This window comes from Notechis scutatus, chromosome 6 (genome assembly GCF_049901735.1).
Source record: "Notechis scutatus isolate UNSWTSFEM ecotype Mainland chromosome 6, rNotScu1.2, whole genome shotgun sequence".
NCBI lineage: Eukaryota > Metazoa > Chordata > Lepidosauria > Squamata > Elapidae > Notechis > Notechis scutatus.
The window spans coordinates 24,280,500-24,287,176 of record NC_142014.1 but is presented as its reverse complement, the minus strand read 5'-3'; positions in this window follow the sequence as shown (position 1 = coordinate 24,287,176).

Below are 6,677 nucleotides of genomic sequence, written 5' to 3'. Positions count from 1 at the left end.
CATACAATGAACGGTTGCAGGAACTGGGCTTGGCTAGTCTAGGGAAGGACCAGGGGAGACAGGATAGCAGTCTTCCAATATTTGAGGGGCTGCCACAGAGAGGAGGAAGGGGTCAGGCTATTTTCCAAAGTACCGGAAGTCCAGACAAGAAAAAATGGATGGAAACTGAACAGGAGAGATTCAACCTGGAAATAAGGACAAAATTTCTGACAGTGAGAACAATCCAACCATGGAACAGCTTGCCCTTGGAAGTTGTGGGAACTTCATCACTAGAGGTCTTCAAGAAGAGATTGGACCACCATCTATCAGAAATGGTGTGGGGTCTCCTGCTTGGGTGGGAGAGTTGGACTAGATGACCTCCAAGTTGGACTAGATGACCTCCAAGGTCCCTTCCAACTCTGTAATTCTATTCTATTCTATTCTATTCCATTCCATTCCATTTTCTATTCTATTCTATTCTATTCTATTCTATTCTATTCTATTCTATTCTATTCTATTCTATTCTATTCTATTCTATTCTATTCTATTATTGTGACACGAGGCAAGACAAGGATGGCAGAGTAGCCTGGATAGCCAGCAACCCGAGTGTCGCTAGTTAATTGGTGTAAACTTAGACCACCACCCCCTCCATGGTGCACCAAGGTAGACACACAAGTGCTGAACAAAATAAATTAGCAATTAAGGCTGTTGAGGACTGCATTGTGTCTAGCATGTGTAGATTCCCCTGACGTTGTATGCCATACCCTAGATAAACAAACAAACTTAATATAGCAGCCGCATCCATGCAATGAAAGCCCTGCTCCTTTTGTTACATGTGTCCTACACACAACAGGCTTCACTTCTACTATTGAGGATGCCACCTTAACTTTTTTTTTTAAATCTCCTCCCCATGGAGATATCTTGAGGGAGATCTCTCTTAGTGCATGGGTGTGTTTCCCAGAGGTCAGGACATACCAAACGAACAAAATGTTTTAAGGCCTACATAATGTTTTTCGCCTCTTTTAACATTTAATGCAATTTTTTAAAGTCATGGTAGCTAAAAACAAAAATAATAACGTGAAGGTTAGAGTTACATTTGCTGTTTGTTTTAGGGACACTTGGAAAAGGTATCTAATCAAGTAAACCCAGTTTGTGAACTGATGTTTTTCATTTGAGCCCGTCTCTGAGGCAATTGCACAGAACAATAGTCATAATTAGTTGACATGCAGATTGACATATGAGATCAGGCTATTTGGATTTTTCTCACAGTGCTCAGGAGAAAACGGTATTCTACAATCAGCCTGTGCAAGCCAGGTGTTCAGTTCTTAAAGTGCTGATCTATTGTGGTATTCTTAGTAACAGAAACTGTTCCAAATTGTTTAGTTAAAGTAAAGTCTACATCTTGGCTTTTGTTGTTAGTTGCGAAGTCATGTCCGACCCATCACAACCCCATGGACAATGTTCCTCCAGGCCTTCCTGTCCTCTACCATCTTCTGGAGTCCATTTAAGCTCACGCGAATTGCTTCAGGGACTCCATCCAGCCACCTCATTCTCTGCCATCCCCTTCTTCTTCTTTGTCCCTCAATCATTCCCGGCTCTTCTCCAGGGAGTCCTCCCTTCTCATGAGGTGGCCAAAGTATTTGGGTTTCATCTTCAGGATCTGGCCTTCTAAAGAGCAGTCAGGGTTGATCTCTTCTAGGACTGACCGGTTGGATCGTCTTGCAGTCCAGTGGTGGGATTCATTTTTTTTTTACTACTGGTTCTGTGGGTGTGGCTTGGTGGGTATGGCTTGACGGGCAGGACAAGAAACAATGGCTGGAAACTTATGATGGACAGAATCAATCTAGAAATAAGCAGAAATTTATTGACAGTTAGAACAATTAAACAGTGGAATGGCTTGCGTCCAGAGGTTGAGGGCAGGGGTGGGATTCAAAATTTTTAACAACCAGTTCTGTGGGCGTGGCTTAGGTGGTGGGCATGGCTTGGTGGTCATGTGACTGGGTGGGCGTGGCTTGGTGGTCATGTTATTGGCTGGGTGTGGCCAACTCAATATCACTCACATCAAGGCACGCATCTCCTCGCCTGGCCTCTCATGACTGTGGGGATGCTGCAACAGTCTTAAGTGTGAAAAATGGTCATAAGTCACTTTTTTCAGGGCCATTGTAACTTTGAATGGTCACTCCACACAAGCAAAGTACCTGCAAAGGAAGGGGAAAAAACTCCAGAGAAGTTCCTGAGACAGGAAGTCTAGTCCTGCGAAGAACGTAATAAGGGTTAACGAAGAGGCAGTTTCTGTAAGCAACAGCAGAATGTTTCCTTCCTGCCTTCCTTACAGGATTAGCCCAGTAATTTCTTCTAACAACCGGTTCTCCGAACTGCTTAGAATGTTAACAACCGGTTCTAGCGAATAGGTGCGAACTGGTAGAATCCCACCCTTGGTTGAGGGTGCTTCAACATTGAAGGTTTTTAAGAAGAGATTGGACAGCCATTTGTCTGAAATGATATAGGGTTTCCTGTTTGAGCAGGGGGTTGGACTAGAAGATCTCTGAGGTCCCTTCCAACTCTATTATTCTGTTTTGCAAATAAAATATGAGAAGTTCAGGATAACCATTCTCACAAGACTGTATGATAAAGTGTCTGAAAATATGTGAGGACTCTTGGCAGTTGAAATCTCAGATTCTATGCCTGTTTCATGTTTTAAAATTATATATATATATATATATATATATATATATATATATATATATATATATATATATATATATATATATATATATATATATATATATATATATATATACCTATCTTTACACTGTGGCTGCCTATGAAATTCCCTCCCTGCCCCTCCCCCACCAAAAACACTAATAAAATCTAGTGTCCAAAGGAAACACAGAAGGCAGACAATGTCTTCTCCTCTTTCAAATTCAAAATTGGTTACAGGAACAAGAAGAGACATGGAGAGGCTACATGAGGTGGCAACGAGTTCTCACTCATGCTGCTTGAAGAATGCAACTCATTTTCCATAATGATTGCAAAAGGGACAGCTTGCTCTTCCACAGAACTTCTGTCATCACTGATTATATCAGTTTATGCCCTATCCTTTGAAGTAAAAACAAAAAATCATTTCCTCTGATTTAGGCTGATAAGACTTGCATTATGCACTAGATTTTGCGACCAGAAAAAAATAAGAAATATCTCCCATACAAGCTCAGGTACATTTAAAGCTTCTGGCCCAAATATGAATATCATCCTTGGAGATTCTTTTTTTGGGGGGTGGTGGTTCATAAATGGGGCTACTTGAAGATCTACATCATGGATCATGATGTCCTTATGGCTTCTACATAGACCCTTCTGTTGAAAAATGCTTTCCTGTTTTTCCTCCTCTTGAGGAATGTTGATGAGGACCACAAAATAACAGAACACCAGAACACAATCACAGAGTTGGAAGGATCTTGGAGTCCAACTCTCTTCTCAAGCAGGAGACCCCCATGCCTTTCCAGAGAAGGGGCTGTCCAGTCTCTTCTTAAAAAACTTCCCATGATGAAACACTCACAACGTCTGAAGGCAACATCTGTTCCATTGGTTAATTGTCCTCATTGTTTGGAAGTTTCTCCTTAATTCCAGGTTGCTTCTCTCCATGATGAGTTTCCATCCATTGCTTCTTGTCCTGCCCACAGGTGTGTTGGAAAATAGGTTGACCCCCCTCTTCTTTGTGGCATCCCTTCAAATATTGGAACACTGCTATTGTGTCACCCCTGGTCCTTCTTTTCATCAGACTAGACATATCCAGTTCCAAGATGTTGGACACAACCATGCAACTGAAGCCTGTCCCTACTTTTATGTGAGCCACACATTAAAAAAAAAAAAAAAAAACAGGCAGAGATTCAATCACACTATTGCAACTACCATCTCAACCCTTTGTATCATATCCTACAGCTGTCCCAGAGCACAGCCTCAGTTTGACCCAACTATTCCCATGCTAACCTATGCAAGCTAGGAATTCTAATTTCATGACTGTCTTCAAACCAACATGCCACATCCCATCAACTAGGAGGAAATGCACTGTACCGACAGTGACACACCCACACTCAGGAGAAGTAAATTGTATTGGTTTTATTTCTACTAAGGTGTTTGCTCTTGCTTAATGTTCACAAGCTGCTCTAAAGATAGTCTAATCGTGACATTCGACACACCTGGTGCCACCACTGAGAATATTCACACTGCAGTTGGGATGTTGGGTGGGCCTTTAAAAATAGTTCCCAAAGATGACCAAAATACAGTCCTTCAAAGATGCCAGGTTTTACAGTTCTTCTACCCTGCAGCCATGACAAACCAAGATACTTTCCTTTTTTCTTCCATAAATGTTATTACATTTCATTATAAGATAAAACACTGAAGAAACAAAAATTAGGAGAGAGAGAGAGGAGAGAGGGAGGGAGGGAGAGGGTGGGAGAAAGACAGGGAGAGAAGGAGAGAGAAGGAGAGAGAGGGAGAGGGAGAGAGAGAGAGAAGAAGATTGAGAAAGAGGGAAGGAGAGGAAGGGAAGAGGGAGAGAGAGGGAGGGAAGGGGGAGAGAGAGAGAGATGACTTCTGACTGTTTGCAGTGCAATAAAATACAAAAAAAGAAATACAATTGCAACCTTTGTCATGACCCTTCACAACATTTCAAACCATATCTATCATGACGAAATCATCCTAATATCAAAACCTAAAATCAAAAGTTTTATTTTATTTTTTATTAGTTTCAAGCAAAAAAGTCCAGAAATGGTTTCCAAGTAGAAACAACTCTAGATAAATCCTTCTCTTTGATTAGATCAGTCCATTTTGCCGTCATCCTTGCTACCTCTATCCCTTTCATATCCTCTCTTGCATTGTGGGGAAACAAAGATGCTTTCTTGAATAGAGCAATGCTCATGTTCTTCTAAAATTGTCCTGACACAGCAAAGGATAACAATGGTGTGTTTTAGATGACAACACAAAGGTAGAATGTAATTTCAGGAATTTGCTGTGCGTTGGTATATAGGCACACACATGCACACATTGTCATAGCCAACCTCATCTGTATTATATGGTTTTAATTACTCTGGATTAAGAGCAGCCTTTTACTCCATCTTTACTTGCACAGACTTGACTTAGTGAAGAGGGACCAAAGATCTGCAGAGCTCCTTCCTGCTCCCAAATGGCTGTTTCCCAACAAATGAAATTTCAGAGAGTGAAGCAATTCACTTCCCATCGTGCTGTGAATTTATGGCCAGTTTCCTCCTGTTGAGACAGCAACCAAAGGAAGATTTCACAAGGAAAGGAAGAGTCAACGGCAATTAGAAATCCAATTAGAAATCTGTGTTGAATACTATTATGCTCCTTTCCCAGAGACAGGGACCAAAGGTTAGGTCCTGAAAATACCCGTGTGGAGAAGGGAATATAGAAAAAGAGAGAAAAGTGAAGAAGGAATTGAAGAAATTCCAAGTGGAGTAGAATGGACACTGATAAGAGATGCCTGCCGTGGTACAATAGGATTCACTAACAGATCTGCAAACTGTTGGAAGTGTGATCGTGAACAGGGAACTTTTTTCCATATGTGGTGGACCTGCCCTAAAGCTAAGAATTATTGGCTCAAAATTAAGAATTGGCTTGAAGAAATTATAAAACAGAAAATTGAATTGAAACCAGAGATATTTCTATCGGGTATATTAAGAGATAAAAAATGGCCAAAAAATTTTCAGTATATCACACTCCATATAATAACTGCAGCAAGAATTGCCTATGTGCAGAATTGGAAAGGTGATAATATTCCTTCCGACACAATGATAATAAGAAAAAAGGCTTAGAATGTGGAGAGATGGAAATGCTATCAATGGAAATGAAAGAGAGAGAAGAAACAGAGTATTATGAGATCTGGAACCCTATGGTACAAATGGCTAGAAGGTAAACGTAAAGTAGATAAATGAAAGAAAGGTAGGAGTTATGGTAAGATGAAATAATACTGTGTATAACTATGTAAATAATTATGTAAATATATGAATAGATGCCTTAAAATTGAATGCAGAAATAACTGTAACAATACTTAGTAATAACCTACATGAGTGATGGCTAACCTTTTCCATGTTGCATGCCAAAAGTGCGCTCACGTGCCTGCACCCATGGTGCAATGCACACTTGACTATCCCCACTCCCTGAGCATGTGTGTGCAATCTCATGTGTGTGCACTGCATGCCTCTGCGCATGTGCACACAACCCCCCATACTCCACATGCCTCTGTGCATGCGTGCGCATCTCTCACATGCACCTCTCCCCACATGCATGCACAGCAGATACCTGACAATCAGCTGGCTGGCAGGGGCACAGGCAAGTGCAGTGCGGCTCTTCCAGGTGACCTCTCGCGTACCGGCAGAAGTAGCTCTGCATGCCACTTCTGGCACACATGCCATAGGTTCGCCATCACGGACCTACATATTTAGGAATATGTCAATGTGAGCGAACACCGTTAGGAACAGGGGTGGGAATCTACCAGTTCGCACCTCTTCACTAGACCCAGTTGTTAACATTCTAAGCAGTTAGGAAAACCAGTTGTTAGAAGAAATTACTGGCCTAATCCTGTAAGGAAGACATTCCTTACATTCTAGTGATGTTGCTTACAGAAACTGCCCCTCCATTAATCCTTATTACATTCTTGGCAGAACTAGACCTCCTGTCTCTGG